We start from the raw sequence: 5,693 nt of genomic DNA, 5'->3' as shown, positions 1-5,693 counted from the left end.
AAGGACTCCAAATATGCATTCAAGCTTCATACTTTTCTTTCTTTTTATTTTCTTAATTTATTTTTTTTTGGAGAGCCATTTACAGTTTAGACTCATGCGGTCCAGGAGTGATTTGACTTACAGTTTAAGCTCGTGCGCCAACAAATATTTTGACTTGCAGTTTAGGATCATGCATCAAGTAGCGATTTGGCTTGAAGTTTAAGCTCGCACGTTGAGGAGCGTTTTTGACTTGCAATTTAGGCTTGTGCATCTAGAAGCATCTTGACTTGCAGTTTAGGCTCGTACATCGAGGAGCATCATGCATTTTATGCTCGTGCCTTAAGGAGTATTTTGACTTGCAGTTTAGGCTCGTGCATCAAGGAGTTTTTTGACTTACAGTTTAGGCTCGTGCGTCGAGAAGCATTTTTGACTTGCAGTTTAGGCTCGTGCATCAAGGAGCATTTTGACTTATAGTTTAGGCTTGTGCATCAAGAAGCATTTTTGACTTACAGTTTAGGCTCGTGCATCAAGGAGAATTTTTGACTTGCAGTTTAGGCTTGTGCATCGAGGAGTATTCTTGACTTGCAGTTTAGGCTCGTGCATCAAGGAGTATTTTAGTTTGCAATTTAGTCTCGTGCGTCGAGGAGCATTCTTGACTTGTAGTTTAGGCTCGTACATCAAGGATCGTTTTGGGGAAGAATTCTTGCAATGTAACTTTCCTTCCAACCCTTTGTAATAGAGTATTGTTGTACTTCAATTTGGTATTTACTGCCCCCGTTGCTTGAAGCAGATTTACACTTGATCTTGTGTCGACTTTTAGAAGTTGGAGTTCAGAAGTTCTTTGACATTTTTTTCTTTTATGAGCGATCAATGTCCAAGTATCACCCTTCTTGCTATTGGATAAATCGTTTTGCATGGATTTGCTTGTTGTTTCTTCATGGTGGGAACCTCAAATAGGTCAAAGCTCCCAAATTATAGCATGATTATTCCCTCATATTTTGGTGATGCCACAGAGCACATGGGTTGTAGAACTTTTGAAATTAAACCTTTTTTATGGTCCAGTTCGGCGCTAACATGATTTACATCAACTGTATCGCCATCATCGATGATGATATTTTCCTCTTGTGTTAATGCCATGATCTTTTCCTTCAAGATAAAGCATTTTAAGGTGTGATGACCAACAATGCGGTGAAATTTATAGTATTGACGATTGTCGATTTTGTTTGATTCTTTAGGTCGCTTTGACTTAGGAAGCTCAATGACTTCTTTAGCTAAGAACTCATCAAGAATTTCAGGAACATCAGAGTTGGGGAAAGGATATACCCTTGTTTGTAACACTTTCAAGGTTGATTGATTTTTTACCTCTCACATTTGTTGCTTTGGAGCTTCCTCTTTTAACTTTTGTCTTGTAGAGGCCTTCGTAAAACTCACAGTTATCTTCATAGATTCCTCAATTTGGTCTTTAGATGAGTCTTTGAATTTTATGACTTCTTTCCTAGGATCAAAAATAGGTGATGTCATTCTATGACTTGCAATACTTAGCTCTATGTCATGAGCGCGCGTAGCTAATTCTTCAAAAGTTTGAGGCTTAATTCCTTAGAGGATATACACAAGGCCCCAACACATCCCTTGAATGCAAATTTCAATCGCAGAAGTTTCAGAAAGTTGTTCCGTGCAAATAAAGCTCAATGTTCGCCAACGATTTATGTAGTCCACTACAGGCTCATCTTTACTTTGTCTTGTGTTTGTCAATTCCATCATGCTAACCGTACGATGGGTGTTATAGAAATAATTTAGGAACTGACTTTCTAGTTGCTCCCAACAATCAATTGATCCGGACTCCAAGTCCATGTACCAATCAAAAGCATTGTCTTTCAAAGAGTAAACAAACTGCTTGACAAGAAGATCACCGTGTGTACCAGCACTACCACAAGTCTCAACGAAATGAGCGATGTGTTGCCTTGAATTTCCCTTTTGGTTAAATTGTTGAAACTTTAGCGGTTGATATCCAATTGGCATCGGTAAGCCCTCGATTCGCTTAGAATACGGCTTTAAGTATACTATGAAACTTTGTGGCGAGTCGCCATAGTATGCCTTGATGGTGTTTACAATCATATCTTGCAGTTATTGAACTGTTAGAGTAGCCACTGTAGCGGATCCATTATCACAGTGATTGTCACTTGACTTAATGAGAGATTCACCATTAACTTTTTCTTGTGATGTTAGATTATAATTTGACTCTCCAGGATTGTAGAGATCTAACTTGCTCATAAGTTGGGCGATTTGATGATCTTTCTTATCAACAGACTTCTTCAAGGCTTCAATGATTTGCTCCATCATTGCAAACTTCTCATCAATGTCAACTGTATCAACCATAAAGGTGTTGACTTTCACTGAAGTTGGAGAATTATTAAGTCTTCAGATTCTCCAAAGTTGCAGACAGTTTCAGACGGCTATCTGATAACATAGATGCAAAGTTGCCCCCAGGGATTGTAGTTACAGTCAAAATTTGAGATTTTCTCCTTTTTGTCATCTCCAAAAAGGTGAAGTATTGGGATTCATCCAAAGTACAAGCGTTAAGATTGCATCGATTGATGAAGCAAACAAGTGTGATCTTAGTAGACGAGGCAGTAGTAGATTTCTTGCACGAAACTTCATTAATTTTTTTGAAGTCCATTGTAGTAGTTGAATTTGTGATTTTTCAATTTGTAGAAGGAAGAGATGAAGAGCAGAACTGGTCCCACTGGGCGTGCCAAAATTTGTTCGCAACAAATTTTCGTTGTGCTGAAAACTAACTGCAATCAAAAATAAAATAAACAAAAAAGAGTAATTTTATTTAAATGAATCTTGTGAGTACAATTCTGTGACTCTCTTGATTCTTCTTTCCTAAACTTAGAAATGATTCGAGGGCCTTTAGTAGCGTATTTCTCGAATTGATGGATGATTTGAACTCTTAGAGACGTATTTCAATCGTCGAGGATGTCGGAAAGTGTTTGGTCGCTTTGAAATAATCTCTGAGAAGAACTCTATTGATTGCTCCTTGCAAGAACTTGATAGTCAATGCCAACGTTGTCAATGCTTGTCAAAGTCCTCTTTTCTGAATCTTCATTTTCCCGCCCTTAGAATATTATGTTACCTCCCTATTTATTGTTATAGGGGGTAGGCCTAGTTGCTTGTGATTGGCTGAAAATATGTCTTTGGGACACTTAGTGCCTTTTGACTGGTTGTTGAATTTGAATAAGATTTCCACATCATTTGTACATGTGGTTGCGTCTTATTGGTCTGGGATTTGACTGGGATGCCACGTCACTTGATGAGTTTGGGATTCAAGGTGATATGGACCTTGATGAGGAATAAAATGAGTTTATTATTTTTTTAAGCCCAAAATAGTTTTAGACCCAATAAAATATGGATCAAATTCAAATTTATATAAATTTGATCCAATAAATTTTACGTGTCTACAATATGTATTTTGGACTTTATTTTTGTTGCAGTTAATGTGTTTCTGTCGTCTTTGCTATTACAAACTTGTAAGGGGATTTCTAATCTCTAATTACTAAAGAGTTCTTCAATGTCAAATGTGACACTAGTTCAAAATTCACAGAAAAGTCACAATCTCCTCCAATGTGGAATTAGATATTAAAGTTGGTATTGAGAGCAAATCAATGAGATTTGAATGTGACATTACTTGTTCCATACAAGTAATCCTCAAAGCAATGATCAACAACATTGGATAAGCTAGCCCAAGATATTTCCCTTCATGTTTACTATCTTGTCTTTTGCAGAAAAGATAAATGGTGTCAAGTACCAAATATCTTTTACTCTTGTTTTTGGGTGTGTTTGGTATGGTGGAAAATGTTTTTCTATTTTCCCTTGTTTGGTTGCAATAAAATGTTTGGAAAACATTTTTCACAACAACTCATTTTCCTCAATTTGAGGGAAAATGACTTCCCTCATGGGCCAAGGGAAGTCATTTTCTAGAAAATGACAAATGTGACTTATGACCCCACCCCCACCCCTCTTCCCCACCCCAATAACACTCATATTCACATGACTCAAAAAATTCACATTTCTCAAAAATTTACATTACTCGAAAATATTTTTCACTGTTCTTTGCTTCAATTTTTCACTGCTTGAAATAAAAAATAGTGAAGCCCAAATTTTTTTCATTTCCAATGTTCGTTGAATGTATTGTAATTTTCATATGCGTAGAGGAATACTTACCTATGTTACTTTTGCTAATTGCATATTTCATTTTGTCATCGATGTAACTTGTTTCACGAGGTTGAATAAGCTTGTCGTTCCGTTATATTTCTATTGATTGTAGTATCTTGAGATTGTCCTGACAAAATATTGAAAAGTGTCTTCTATATTTGCTAATTAATAGTTACTTAAATTTAGTGATTGTAATATTTTAGTATTTGATAATGATATTATTTGTTATGCTTACCAATTAAACACTAGAAAATATTTTTCTAAAAAATAGTCTTTACTCACCAACCAAACACCCTAAAATATTTTTTGAAAAATATTTTTCACTGACCAACCAAACATGAGAAAATAAGTAGAAAACCAACTTATATTTCAGGAAAACATTTTCCAAGAAAACATTTTCCATGGAAAATATTTTGCATCATACCAAACACACCCTTTGTGTCTTAGGTTTTTTTGGATATATCAGCGAGGCTAAGAAATAGAAATTGTAATATGATTGTCAATTTCCTTAGTTTTGTTGCTCGTGTTGTGGTAGAGGTGAGTTTTATCTAACCCGCTCATATCTTATCTGATCCAATTATATTTGATCTGATTTAACCCGTTTATTTGCCAATAGTATTAGAGTGCTTGTTTTCTTTTTTGAACCCACTTCTCGAGATTCTGCCTCTGCCACCGATGAAACTATGCATATTAATTTATTATGTTTTGTAATTTTTATATTTTGTGAATAGAAAAAATTATCCCTATATTTTTAGTAATAGAGGTGCAATTTAGTTACGGGATGTGAATTTTCCTATTCTCTTTAGTCTATAAATCAGCAGGCCCAATTTCAAAATAAAAAAGAACACAAGCTATAACACAAGCTCCCCAGTTCCATTGGTGGAATAAAAAGGGACACATAACTAGCCAGATCCACCTTTCTTTTGTTTATACATGACGACTAATATGAAGTACCTATGAAGTAATATTTTTGAGTCATGATAGATTAAATCAAATACATTTGTAATTGAGTCATGATAGATTACATCAAATACATTTGTAACGTTTGTAGTCAGGAATCAAATATGGGAATGGTTGACCAACTCAAGCGTCATGGAGTTGTTATATTTCCATTCAAAATCCTTTTTTTCTCCAATAATTTGTGTTACACCAACGTCTGGATTTCTTTAAGGGAAAAAGAAAGAATAAAAATAGAGATGGAGAAGAAAGGATCCTAATTGCTGGAATTGTCGCATGCGCGCGGATGATGGAATTTAGTAACGTGGAACAGGGGACTTGACTAGTACTACCTCACATGATGTTAGACCTCACATTGAGATATCATTTTCCAACTTAGATGTAATACTAGCAAGACCTAGAAGAAGAAGAAGAAAATATTTTAATATAGTGTTGTTTCCATTTTGAACTAAGTTCTGTGGTTCCTTTTCCTTTTGGATGAAAACTAAATACCCATTTTAAGTAAAAAGTAGGAGCAACTAATTAGCCTCTCCTTTTCTCAA

Source organism: Capsicum annuum, unplaced genomic scaffold, assembly GCF_002878395.1.
Source record: "Capsicum annuum cultivar UCD-10X-F1 unplaced genomic scaffold, UCD10Xv1.1 ctg3943, whole genome shotgun sequence".
Taxonomy (NCBI): domain Eukaryota; kingdom Viridiplantae; phylum Streptophyta; class Magnoliopsida; order Solanales; family Solanaceae; genus Capsicum; species Capsicum annuum.
This window is presented reverse-complemented; position numbering follows the sequence as displayed.